Consider the following 13,728-nt stretch of genomic DNA (forward strand, 5'->3'; position numbering starts at 1 on the left):
TCATGAGGCCTCTTCCGATGAGCTGCTCTAAGGACAGCGCAAGGTCGGCGAGGCTAGACGTGCACCCACCCTGTAGTCAAAGCCCGAGGGGCGGCCTTCGGGCAGCCAGCAAGGTGGCCGCTGCTCCGAACCCGGGTCTGAAGAGCAGCTCCTGGAAGGACGAGGAGGGCCCACGGAAAGACACAGACTCCCAGGCCCCAGAAGCACCGCTGTTCCACATGACACATCTGCCACACTGTCCCCTTCCTCCGAGCAAGCCAAGCCAAGTCGTGGCCTTGCAGCACCTAGGCCCCCCGCCGAGCTGCCAGCAGTGGCGGGACCCTCTGGTAGCCTCGTGCCACTCAGCCCTGAGTATCTCCCACCAACCCAACGCCCAGAGCGGGGCCTTGGCTGCAGGGCGGGACAACCACTCCTTACAAATTAATTCCTCTGGTCCTATTTCCATCCCTCCCGTCGGCGGCGGTTTCACCTTCAGAGAAGGTCCCTCGATCCAAGGACCCTGAGGATCCCCATCAGAGGACAAAGCAATGATGACAACAGTCACAAATAACCAGTGACTGAAAACAAACTGGTCGGTGCTGGAAAACGTGTAGAATCTGCTGCTCTGCGTAAAAATGAACTGCCCCCTGGCATCTACTTGCCGTCCCGACTGTAAATCATATTTTCCTGTTTACTTCGATTAGACTTTACAGTGGGTGTTATTGAAATTGCTCCATCGCGGGCCAGCTGGCAAGCGCAGGAAAATTACCTTCGACTGTTCTTCGAAAACAAGGTTCATCCAAAGTGCAGAAGCAGGAAGGGGAGGAGGGAAATCAATACGTTTGCAAAGGGCTGCCTGTTGGGGAGAGCAGCCGGGTAGAGCCCATGGGGCCCCAGGTCGCACTGGGGGACGTGATGCGGCGTTTCAGAGCCACGTGCCAATCTAGAGGTGACACGTTCGGACCAAAGGCAAAGAATTTCAGATTGCTCCTCCAAGCCTGGCCAGATAGCCAAGCCAGGAATGCCTGCCAGCCCCCTGGACGCTGGGCTTGGGAGCGGGCTGGGCCGTGTGAGTCGGGGAGTGGCCGGACTCTCCCCTCAAAGGGACCCTTTGTGCCACTGGGACGGGGGCGAGGCCTGATGGCAGCCGCCTTCTCTCTGGGTGCAACCCCGATTTGGTTCTGGGCAGCCCACCCATTGTCCCCAAGGCTGGGGGTACCCTGCCCTCCCCCCTCTCTCCTCCCCAACAAGGCAGGAGGGTTCGGTGGTTACAAACTCAGGTCCCAAGTCGAGGGCACCTGAGTTGGAACCCCTGCTCTGGAATGTATTGTCTGGGTGACCTGCTTGCCAAGTCACTTACTTTTGAGCCTTGGTTTCCTTTGTCATAGAATAGGGACAACAGGCTTGCCTAATAGGACGACTGTCTCATAAGAAAACAGAGCTCCAGCCCTTTGCTCAGTGAGAAGCCCTCGCTCGTTTGAAGAACCGCTCCATAAACACTAGCTCCTGTCCCTAGTTTCATGGGGGAGAGAGACTGTGGGTCCCGACCCTTTCTCGGCCTTGGACACCCAAGCATCTGCCCTGTCAACATGTCTTTTAAAGGGAAAGCCCATCAAAACTTCAAAGCTAGAGTCCACCAGGAGGGAACTGGCTCGATCACAGCCCCTCCCTCTGGTGAAACAGTAGGCGGCCAGGAAGAAGGATGCTGTGGAAGTCTATCGCCATGGAAACACGTTAGCCCATCCGAGGCAGCCGCTGGGCACCAAGCACGAAGCTGGTCAGCGGAGGTGGGGCAGGCGTCCTGGCTCCTTACAGCTCTGCCCCCGCCCGGAGCCCCTACAAAAGGCCAGGGCAATACGACTCTCTGCCCCCAGGAGTCACGGGAAGGGAGTACCATGCACGCAGGCACCACGGCGCCGAAGGCAGACAGGAGGAGGGGGTGCTGGGGCTGAGTGGGAAACAGACCCCTCCGCTCGGGGGGCCAGCGACACCAGCACTGCCCGTAAGAGCCCAGGAGTGGGGGACAACCTCGATGGCCAGGAGCAGGCGGCTGCTTACAGAAATCATGGTGCAGCCATGTCAACAAATGCCATGTCACCTTCATCACAGCCTTAACGCATCAATTCTAACGGCACAGATATGACAAACTCTCCAAGAGAAACGAAAACAGCAAGAATGAAAATAGCGAGAAGCAGAGCGCAGTGTGGTCCCACGACCACGTGGTCCTGGAGTGGGAGACGGTACTTTGACGGCACAGCCTTACACACGCACGTGCTGTTTCGTCCAGTGCATAGAACACCATTTTAATTAAAAAGAAAAGAGGCAAGATTTCAACAGGAAGGGAGGAGGCACTTGGGAAGAGGGAAACTTCTGGTGGCCTGGCCCGTGTGGGTGGTGGGAGACGGTGGGCACACTGGTGGTGGGCGCTTTGGGTATGTGGAGAGAGAGGAGCAGGAGGATAAGGGGCTGAAAGACAGATCCACACCAGAGGGAAGGCTCTGAATGCCAGACAGAAGGGACATTACCACGAGGCCGTAGGAGGCTCCCCAGGGGGCTGGAAGTTGGCTGAGTTGATCTGTTCCAAGTGATTCTTCCTAAACACTCTGCAACACCCTGCACTGTGCCTTCTTTTCTTTTCTTTTCTTTTCTTTCCTTTCTTTCTTTCTTTTCTTTTTGTTTTAGGGCTGTACCTGCAGCATATGGAAATTCCCAGGCTAGGGGTCAAATCGGAGCTGCAGCTGCTGGTCTACGCCACAGCCACAGCCACGCCAGATCCGAGCCACGTCTGCAACCTACACCACAGCTCACGACAACACTGGATCCTTAACCCTCTGAGTGAGGCCAGGGATGGAACCTGCGTCCTCATGGATACTATTCGGGTTCCTTGCCACTGAGCCACAACGGGAACTCCCCAGCACTGCGCCTTGAGTATAGTGAGAGGGCCACACGTTTCCGGAATTAGGCTAAATCGTAGCAACATCTGAAATGATCTGGAGCACATTCTCAGACCCTGTGAGGCAAATCCAGACCAGCAGAGCCTGGCACGATCTGGAATTCCTTGGGATTCCTCTGATCTGTAGCATGGGCCTGGCCAAGCTCCCTGGGGAAAGCCAGGGCCCATGGAGACTCAAAGCCCAGTCTGAGAGCGGCACCAGGGAGCAGCCAGCAAGTAGGGCTTTGAGAGACCTACTGGGTACATAGCTCAGACCAAGGTAAACAAGAGGTGCCCCAGAGCCCAAAGGTGGCAAGGCAAAGGCCTCCTGAGGCCACCTCGGGGCACAGACCCAACCCTGGCCTGGGGTGGGTCACCTCTTAACCCACATTAAGAGCAGCTTCAACTACCGAGCACCTACTGTGAACCCGGGGCTTTAAACACATCAGTTACATGACAGGTGTAACTTGTAACACTTTACAGACAGATGAAGCAACTCACCCTGGTGCTTCCCACCACAGCCCACCTGCTGCGTGGCCCCCACCCCACCCGCCTCTCCATCCCAAACGCATCCTTCAAAGTCCCGTCGAGCAACCACCATGCCGCCCAGCCAGCGCGCTCCTTGGCATTCATCCCAGAGAAAGGCAAGCTTAACGTTCACACAAAAACCCGCACACGAATGTTCATGACAGCTTTATTCATAACAGCCCAAAGCAGGAAACAACCCCGATGTCCTTCAACGGGTGACTCGCTAAACAAACTGCGGAAGAGGCAAACCATGAAACCCACACACGGCACCGAAAAGTGACGAACTTACTGATATCGGCGTGGACGGATCTCCAGGGAATTATGTTCCATGAAAAATCCCAATCCCCACAGGTTAACACTGCATGATTCCACTTACATAACATTCTTGAAATGGAAAAAGTATATACACAGAGGGGTTTGAGACGTGGGAGCCGGAGGGAGGCGGGTGTGGTCATGAAGAGGCAGCAGGAGGGATCCCTGCGCGGACGGACGAAACGCTGTCTCCCCAGCATCAGTGTCAGTTTCCTGCTTGTGATGTGCACTATAGCTTTGCAGCATGTTCCTGTTGGGGAAACAGTACGTGGGACCCAGGACTTCTATTACTTCTTACAGCTACATGTCAGTTAACAGTGACGTGGTCAGACGCGGCTGGGATCTGCAGCTCTGACTTGACCCCTGGCCTGGGAACTTCCATATGCTGCAGGCGCAGCCCGAAAAAGACAAAAACCAAAAACCAAAAGGGCACAGCCCAGAGAAGGTGCCAGACCTTGGTGCCCGCTCCCCTGGGCACAAGCAGCCGCTGTGGTCAGCGCGTCTGCTGACATCATCCTGGCACATCTGCAGTCCCCCTGGTCTGGGAAACCCCGTCTGGTCACTTCTCTGGCCCTGTATTTACTTCCCAATCAGCACTCACAGTAGACAAGGGGCCTGGCACCCCACCTTCCCGCACACCTGCACCCTCCCCCGCTTCTGCCAGAGGAGGGCTCGCAGGGCTCTCCCCTCCGCAGGTGATCAGCCAACTCAAGGGACCCGCTCAGTCTGGCTGCCACCCCAGGAGCCTTCACACAGTGACTCACCTTCCCCTGGCTTCCCATCAGGAAAGCAAAGGGCAAAGTCAGACCTTCTACTGACCAGTGACTCCAATTCTCCCACCACCCTCACGTCCCCAGGGTGCAGACATGGTGGCAGAGGGCCCTGCCTTCGGCCCAAGCCCCGCCCCTGCCCCCCCGCCGCAGGCGTCTACCCCAGGACAGCGCAGCACTGAGCCCAGAGCCAGGCCTGCAGGTGGGAGGGGACTCGCAGACGATCGACGCCAAGGGACACTGCCCACAGCCAGAAAGAGGCCCCGGCCCCCCAAGGGGGACCTCCACCCCCTTGCGCCCTCTCACACCCGAGCTCCCATCTTCCTGAGCACCAGCTAAGGTCTGGGCTCTTCTCGTTTCATCTCCCGAATTCACATGAATGGACCTTGCAGTCAGGAGTATTCCCATTTCCCAGATGAGGAGACTGAGGCTCCAAGAAAATAAATCAAGCATTTGCCCCAGGGAGCAAGATCTGAATCCGGGTCCACCGCCTCAGGATTCTGCGAGGGACAGGGTACAGGTTCCTTTCTCCCCGGAATCCTTCCCAGCTGGAAAGTCTCTTGCTTTTGTTCTGCAGTCTCCGAGTTGCTTTCACTGTTCTGCAACCCTTGAGCCCAGCTGTCTGATACCACCCTGGTCGAGACGCACAGCTTCTGGCAAATGGGACTCCTGCGTGGCCCACTAAGGGACTTTCTATATGCAAAGACCTTTTGTAAACTCGAAAATTCTACACAACTCTAAAGAAGATTACAGGGGGTTACCACATGCTTCTGCAATGCACGTTGAAGCGCTATCCCTTAAAAAGAATCTGACCACGCTGGAAACCACCCAGACAATTAAACGTTTCCTTCTTTTAATATCCTTATCCTGTGTTTACTACTTGTGCAAGTTAGTTTTATAGCAGAAGAATATCTCACCACCCCAAACACAGGACTCAGAGGAAAACCTAAACACGACCTTGGCCGCTGACTGTGATTTTCCTGATGGCTCGAGCAAGTCATTCCTCCCCGAGCTTCCATTTCCCCCTCGCATTAAGCCAAGGAAGTGGGAGGGAGCCGGCAATGCTACAAGGTCCCCGGGGAGGCCGCATGCCCTTTCAAACGTTCCTAACTTCAGCTGCCGGCGTGACCACAGCAATCTGAGGGCAGGATCTAGAAGCAGAGGCGTGAACTTTGGGGAAGCACATCTTGCAGTGGGTCCCGCTGCCTTCTGCCAAATCCTGTGACAAAGCCAAAGAGGGTGCAGGGGAGAGATGAGGCCAGGGGTTGGCACTCAAGGCTCCTCTCTGCCCAGCGAAGGGAATTTAATCTGCCGAGGATGCCTCTGGCTTGCTGTTTGTGAGCTAAGTCCTGCGAGTGTAAAGAATGAGGGTTAGGAGCTGCCTCGGAACTTTATCCAGAGCCCGTACTTGCCCAGACCGCGCTGATACTGGCGAGAGGGGGTCTGGGGTTTCCCTAAGAGGACGCGCCCGGAGAATGTGTTTCCCAGACAGCGGCGGCGGGACATTAAACTGCCTTCCTCAGCCCAGGGTCCCAAGGCTTCAGGGCCTACTGACAGACACCCGATGAAAGACAGCTACGCCTTCACCGCGGGCCCTGCCCCGACAGAAAAGCAGAGACGGAGGAAACCCCTGCAGCCAGTACTTGAACACAGGACATCTGCTCAACAGCCAACTTCGCTGATGTAAGGAAACGCCACAATTGAGGCAGCATCCAGAAAAAAATTGTTGCCACGTTCCTGGTATCCTCTTGGTCTGTATTTGCAGAAATAATGGATGATAGGAGTTTATCTTCTTTACTTCTCTACGGCCACACCTGCAGCACACAAAAGCCCCCGGACCAGGGGGTCAAACTGGAGCTGCAGCCGCAGCAACAATGGATCTGAGCCATACCTGGGATCCACACAGCAGCTCGCAGCAACGCTGGATCCCCAACCTGCTGAGCGGGGCCAGGGATCAAACCGGAATCCCCAGAGACAACGTCGGGTCCCCAGCTGGCTGAGCCGCAACGGGAACGCCTACATCTTTTGACAGGGCATGAATAAAATCAGAACGGCCATAGCAGCAGCGCCAGCCCCAGGCTTACTTCATCCTGTATACCCTGCAAGTGGGTACAGCTGTTATTCCATTTTATAGAGGGACAAGCTGAGGCCCAGGCTCCAGGCCCCCAGCTGTGAAGGGTAAAACAAAGACTCATGCCACATCTGCTGAATTCCAAAGTCTTTGTCTTAACCAATAATGCTTCTACTCGGGGATCTGTAAATTTTGTCATAATTCTCCGGTATTTGATTTCTCAGTTAAACCGACCAAAACGCTGAAGCACCGACGCTAGGTTTGGCAAGACACGCCTTCTCTACAAGGTCTTCCTAAGGTGCTCTGGACCACACCTCAAGCTCCTGGACTTAATGATGACCCGGCACTAGTGGTTCCTCGCAGGTGAGGGGTGGGGGCAAGAGGGTGTCTGGAGAGGGTAGGGGTGACATACAAAGGCAGTGCTGGAGTTCCTGTCGTGACGCAGTGATTAACTGGAACCATGAGGTTGCGGGTTCGATCCCTGGCCTTGCTCAGTGGGCTGGGGATCCGGCGAGGCTGTGGGCTGTGGTGCAGGTTGTAGGCGCGGTTTGGATCCCGTGTTGCTGTGGTAGGCCAGAGCAGCTACGGCTCCGGTTTGACCCCTAGCCCTGAGAACCTCCATATGCCATGGGAGCGGCCCAAGAAATGGCAAAAAGACCAAAAATAAATAAATAAATAAATAAATAAAGGCAGTGCTTCCCAGCCCTAACCGCACGGACGGGAAGCCGTGCCGGGTGCCATGCAGAGGCGAAGGGCCCTCCGGGGAGCCCAGGGGGTGATGCAGGCTCCCTGCCACATCAGCCAGCGTCTGTGTCCCTCGGCCCCCCACCTCCCTGGGCCTCTGCCTCCTGCTGCCCCTCCCCCACAGCCCACCCTGCTCTTCTCTCCAAGTCCATTTCCGGGGTGTGCACGGGGAGCCCTCCCCTCCACAGGCCTCCTCTGGTCTCAGCCCAGAACCTGCCACGGCAGGAACCCGATCAGTGTCTGATCAATAACACATCTGGGGACAAGCACTGGTCTCAGAGCCAGAAGTCACACTTCCACGCCCAGCTCAGCTCCAGATGAGGCTGTGGCACCCTGGGTGAGCCGAACGGCTTCGCTCAACTTTGTGCTACCAGGAAGTGACCCTTGTTCTGCCCTCGAGTGGCAAGTTAAGGAGGTAAAGTCTGTGAGGGGGGCACCTGAGGAGGTGCCAGGGGGCACCAGGTCCTCAGGTGAGCAGTTTCAGGCGGTCAGCAGGCCTGTACTAAGTGCTTGCAAACTGCTAAAAATGCTCACGTCTCCACAGCTACAGCACGAGCTGCTGGGCGGGGACATGCCTGGAAACCCTCCAAGCCCCTCACTGGGAGAAGGAGCTGCTGGACCATCAGGTCCGTTATTTTCTTTCATTTTTTATTTTATTATTATTATTACTATTTTTGCTTTTTAGGGCCACACCTGTGGCATATGGAGTTTCCCAAGCTAGAGGTCAAATCAGAGCTGTAGCTGCTGGCTTATGCCACATCCATAGCAATGCAGGCTTCGAGCCACATCTGTGACCTACACCTCAGCTCATGGCAACTCGAGATCCTTAACCCACTGAGCGAGGCCAGGGATTGAACCCACATCCTCATGGATGCTAGTCAGATTAGTCAGCTGGATTCATAACCTGCTAAGCCACAACAGAAACTCCATTTTTTCTTTTTTTCTTTTTTTTTTCTTTTTTTTGGGGGGGGGCTGCACCCTTAAGTGCAGCATATGGAAGTTCCCAGGCCAGGGGTCTAATCAGAGCTACAGGTGCCGGCCTGCAGCACAGCTCATGGCAATGCAAGATCCTTAACCCACTGATCGAGGCCAGGGATCAAACCCGAAACCTCATGGTTCCTGGTCAGATTTGTTTCCGCTGCGCCATGACGGGAACTACCCGAGATCCATTATTGAGCCTCATGCTCCCCTGAGTGCCCTCTTGCCTGTGACAGGTGAGGGGCTAGGCCCAGAGAGGCAGTACGACCAGGCTAAACCACACGCAGACGTGGTGAGGGACGTAACACTTTCTTGCTGCGAGAATAAAGCACCTGCTATCCTTAGAGGGCACGCCCGCCCCACCTCTGCCCCTGGCCCCAGACTAAGGTGTGTCTTTCAATTACTGGGATGAATACACATCTCCTGAACAAGGCCTTCAGGCGATCAAAGGCCACGGAAGGCCCCTGCTCAGGGAAGGACGGGTGGTCCCCTTACCGGCTAGAAAGGGACCCACTCTCGAACCCTGGGCTGGACACAGCGGCCGGGGCTCCCTTTTGGAAGCCGTCCTAACGGAGGGAAAGCAAAGCAAAACAAAACAGTAGGATGAGCTGTTGAACCAAAGTGGGACTCTGTTCTCCGGGACTCGACACAGTCACTCTCACAGCCGCAGGGGGATTTTCTGGGGCTTTTTAAGCAAGTGACATTTCGAGAGGAGGAGGAGGAAGGGCATTATTCGGGGACACGAAAGTGTTGAGACCCAGAGCCAAAACAAATCTGAACCTGGGAACGAGACAGCCTGTGCTGCTTCTTGAAACTGAAGCCAGCGGCACGCCTGACCTGTCGAGAGCTCATTCATCAGTGAGACGTAGCTGATGGCGCCTTTCCCACCGGCGCCTGCAACTCCTGCTACCACTCCAGCCATCCCCCCTCCAAACCCACGAGAGAAGAGGCCCACGGACTAGAACCTGCTGTGCGAACTCAAAAGGAAGGAAATGAAAGCTGAGCGGGGTGGGGTGGGGGGAGAAGAAGCATCACTTACTGAACGAGCACAGACTAGACACTGCCTTCTCCTCCAGACCAGAGAACAGAGCAGGTGAGGCACCCCAGGGCCCCAAGATAAACTACTGCGACGTTAAGCCACTTAGCCTAAGGCGACCCTGACCTACTCCTCGCACAGACCTCGTTACGGATCCAGCGAATTTAACCAACCAGGAGGATTAAAAACCAAATGAGAAGGGCTAAAAAAATAAATACATACATACATTAAACAAAAAGAAAAATGGAGAAGCCCGAACAAGAAGGAGTGCAGCCTGTGAAGACTGGATCTCAGGAAGCAGGAGACCCGGCCCTGCCACCGAGCAGCCCTGGCCCGTTTGCCAAGTCACTTCCCCTTCCTGGCCTCAGCTCCTCACCTGACAGGGAAAGGCTGGGCCAGATGGGCTCTGCCTTTGCCTCGCGAGTATCCATGGGCCGCACGGCCACCCGTGTGCTTCAGCCAGACGGTGCGGCCTCGCTGAGCCTCAGATCCCTCACCTGGGACCTGCCGTGGGAACCCCAGTGAGCGCCAGACTGAGCAAAGATCTGAAGGTGCCGTGGGGGCCGGGAGAGGACGGGCAGATGACGCCTCCCAGTCCCACTCAGGCCTGACCTGTAGCGTTCCAGGTCCCAGGACACCGGACAAGAGCAAAGGCCAAATTCTCCCCGGCCGCCATCCTGAGCCACCCCGAGCCTCAGCTATGACCTTCCATGCGGCCGAGTGGGGGACAGGCACACGTGCCCACGTCCTCTCGGGACAGGTAACGCCTGGGTGGCCCCCCCCTTTCCTTCTATGGGTGCAAACGGGGGTGTTGGCACACGTGCATTTTCCAAGCTCAGGCCTTAAGGGCGCAGGGCCACCTTGCGGCGTCTTGCAGGGACATGAACACCCTTTGGAACTGAGGAGTTTCTTGCAAGGCCAGGCGCTTAGTCGCAGTCTGCACACCTTCGACTCCGACCTCCCACCACAAGAGTATCCCCTTCCTTTCCAGGACGTTTAGGGACCCTTAGGGCCCACGGACAGCGACATTCTCTCCCCGCTGCAGGGCGATCCAGCCCCAGCCCAGGCCACACACAGGCTTTCATGCCAGCGTGGCCCAGAAACTCCTTGTGTGGGGAGAAGCAATACTGTCCCGCCCGGTCCAGCCACGCTCCAGCCCTGCTCCCACAGAGCCCCCAGGCCAGCGCACAGGACCAGCGCAATCTCTCAGCAGCTGGCACTGGGGACACAGCTGGGAGGGCAGCCGTCTCTTTACCTCGGGGATCTGGGGGCAGGTGGCCCAACACGGCAGCGCAGGCCTCACCCTGGAACACTGGAGGTGCCGCGGGAGGGACCAGGAGCGCTATTAGCCCTGTTGGGGACGTGAGAACCAGGCTGCTCATCTGCCACCCTCTCAGAGGTCACAGCCTGGCCTCCTCTCACAGACCAGGGCTTCACCCCCTGATCCGTCCGAGTCACATCTACCAACTGATTTGACAGGGGCCGGGCTAGAAATTAATCAGCCGGGGTTAACCGATCTACACCGAGGCTTCCGCCCTCTCCCCCAACCCCGTTCACACCGCCAGCTCGGCTGCACGGGCACGAACGTCGTCACCGGCCAAAACAAAACCCTTAGAGAGGCCCGGCGGCAGGAGAGGGCCGACGTAGCGACAGGCACACCCCGACTCCGCGGCACCTCTCTCTCACATTCCCCAAGCCGCCTCCCCGGTTCTTCCCAGGGGGCTTATGAAGAGCGGGACAAACTCCAAGACGGCTCTGACACGAGCTGCAGCACAGTCACCGCGTGTGACAGCAGCCACCTGCCTGCAGAAGAGCCACAGCAGCACCGGGCTGCTGAATCCTCAGGACAAAGGGGCTGCAGTCAGAAGGGCTTCCCTGAGCTCCCAATTCAAAGCAAAGCCCAGGGATTCTGCCCTGAATTACTTGGAGTTGGTCGCCGAATGAACTGGAAGAAGCCTGGGGGAGCCGCTGCCAACTGGGTCTTGAGCTAATGCTTTACTTTCTGGCGGGGCCCCTCCTTTGCAAAGCTGTCCCCACTTCCTTCCCGCACTCGGGAAGGACGGCCCAGCCGTATTCAGAGCAAAGCCTCCAGGGGCTCAGAAAGGAAATGACATAGCCAACCAGACTCAAGCCCTGCTGACTCTTCCAGAACCTTCCATGACAGCTCTAAGGGAGACTCAAAGAGCCTGACGGAGTTAACCCGGCTTTCCAGGGTAGGCAGCTCATCTTCCTCATCAGAGACAGCGCGGCCCCGGAAGAAGAGGCAGGTCGTGCACTGTTTGTCCACGACACTCCCCGAATGTGCCAGCAGCTGCCCTAGTTGTCAGGTTACTGTCATTGACCCCTAGTGGAGCCAGCAGAACCAGGTTCTGGTGCAGGCTTATCTTGCCCTCGGGAAGCTCACTGCACCAAGCAGTAACACTCTGCAGCCAGGCCTCGGGGCACCCCCCAATCCCACCAGCGGGCTAGCCTTCACCGCAAGGGGAAGGGGCTTCGCGCTGGCCAGGAAGTTGGCCTGGAAGAGTTACCACGTGCACAAGAGCAGGAAGCTACACATGGAATGGGTACCACCAGCCTCCTTGGCCAGAAGCAAGCCGGGGAGGTGGGCATCAGATATCAGTGTTCTCAGAGGTAAAAATAACAACAAAGGTTTTTTTTTAAAAAAAGCTCTCAGACCAGAGTTCCCACTGCGGCCCCAAGGGTTAAGGACGTGTCTCCATGAGGATACAGGTTCCACCCCTGGCCTCGCCCAGTGGGTGAAGGATCTGACATTGCCCTGAGCTGCGGTGTAGGTCGCAGATGCGTTGCTGTGGCTGTGGCGTAGGCTGGCAGCTGCGGCTCCAACTTATCCCCTACTTAGCCTGGGAACCTCCATATTCTGCAGGTGCGGCCCTAAAAAGAAAAAAATATGCAAACAAACAAATAAAGACTAAATAAGGGGATAAGATCAGGATGGATGAACATTAACAGAGGTCAAAGGGCAGCATTTGGACACCAAAACCAAGTTCCAGGCGCTCTCGGTGAATGGTCACCAGCAGGCTGTCCTTCCCGCAAAGTCTGATGGGACCAGAGCTGTGCTCATTCACTCAACAAGTGCTCATCAAGTGATTACCTTGTGCCTGCAAGGGTGACGACAGGGCCATCACTTCCTCTGCCCAAGGGAGTACAAATTATTAACTGATGCATGAATGAAATAAAAGTGAAATAAAATAAATAGGAGGCAGAGTGCATTTTAAAAGACAAATACCGCGATAACACACCCGGGCCTTGTAAAGTTTACAGAGTGGGTGCAAAGTCAGGTTGGAGTTTTCCTCTCCCACCCCCTGCTGGGTTCTCTTCCTGTGCAGATCACATCAATTAGCAATAAATTCACAAAACATTTGCTGGAGCCATGAGGTTCATGAAGCACAAAGCCCGCCAAGTGCCCCGAAGGGGCACTCACACCCACTAGGCCCCAGCAGACAGGTCTGGCAAAGCCGCTCCCCAAGCTGCTTCTCAGCTCCTGGTCTGGCCTCGCCTGTCCACTGTGAGTGGCAGGAGGGTCTGAGTCTGGTCCAGGTGCCCAAGGGACAGTCCCTCTGAGCAATGCTGACCACACCCCTGAGTGAATGAGTGGCATTTCCTGAGCCCACAGGGGGTCCCCTTAAGCAGAGGGGTCTGTGCTGCTGTTGGAAAGCAACAGAATAAAACAGTTTTTCCTCCAAACTCTCAGCAGCACCCGATTTTAAAGTTACCTGCCTTCTACAAAGAGGAAGAAATCAACTCCTGGAGAGAGGCAGCCAAGACACAATGTGGGTAAAGGTCTCTGTGCCATCCTGCTGTCATCCCGGCAGCTCTCCCCTGGGACTGCATGCGCCTCAGATGCCAAATGAATCTGCCCTACAGACAGTCCTGCTCGTGTGCACAAAACATGCACCCTACAAACAGCTAAGATCGGAAGCAACTTCACTGCCTGACAGTAAGGACAGGATAAACAGATGCCCAGATATCCATGCAAAGGACAAAATACAGCTTTTTAAGATGCCATATGGAGTTTCTGCTGTAGCACAGTGGGTTAAGGATCTGACTGCAGTGGACTGGGCCGCTGTGGAGGTTTGATCTCTGGCCTGGTGCAGTGGGGTAAGGGTCCGGCGTTGCCACAGCTGCAACGTCCCTGGGAACTTCCAGGTGCTGCAGTTGCAGCAAAAAAAAAAAAAACCAACAACAACAACAATAAAAAAAAACTCACTCTGTACCAACAGGAAACCATCTTCCAGTCTAGTGTTAAGTGAAAAAGCAAAGACAGACCGTGGACAGAGTAAGCTCCTATTTGGGCAAGACGAAATACATGTAAAAATAATACAGAAGTCTCTGGAAGGGTACAAAAGAGATTTAGCGT

At 55.8% G+C, this 13,728-nt stretch overlaps 2 protein-coding genes and 1 long non-coding RNA gene across 6 annotated transcripts in view; 1 reads left to right on the plus strand and 2 right to left on the minus strand.

Annotated features, from left to right (window-relative positions):
- The window catches only part of FAM53B (family with sequence similarity 53 member B), a 117,996-nt gene that overhangs the window by 80,433 nt on the left and 23,835 nt on the right, over positions 1–13,728 (minus strand). The gene's annotated exons all lie outside the window — the stretch shown is intronic.
- The window catches only part of EEF1AKMT2 (EEF1A lysine methyltransferase 2), a 72,664-nt gene that overhangs the window by 454 nt on the left and 58,482 nt on the right, over positions 1–13,728 (minus strand). The window lies entirely within an intron of this gene.
- Positions 2,617–12,564, plus strand: LOC146397124 (uncharacterized). The gene is made up of 2 exons (XR_014827140.1): positions 2,617–7,086; positions 8,228–12,564. It is a non-coding gene; the product is annotated as an uncharacterized LOC146397124 (long non-coding RNA).

This window comes from Sus scrofa, chromosome 14 (genome assembly GCF_054392235.1).
Source record: "Sus scrofa isolate SSC_HxYL_T2T_F1_AM1 chromosome 14, Sscrofa_HxYL_maternal_Yorkshire_Landrace_v2.0, whole genome shotgun sequence".
Taxonomy (NCBI): domain Eukaryota; kingdom Metazoa; phylum Chordata; class Mammalia; order Artiodactyla; family Suidae; genus Sus; species Sus scrofa.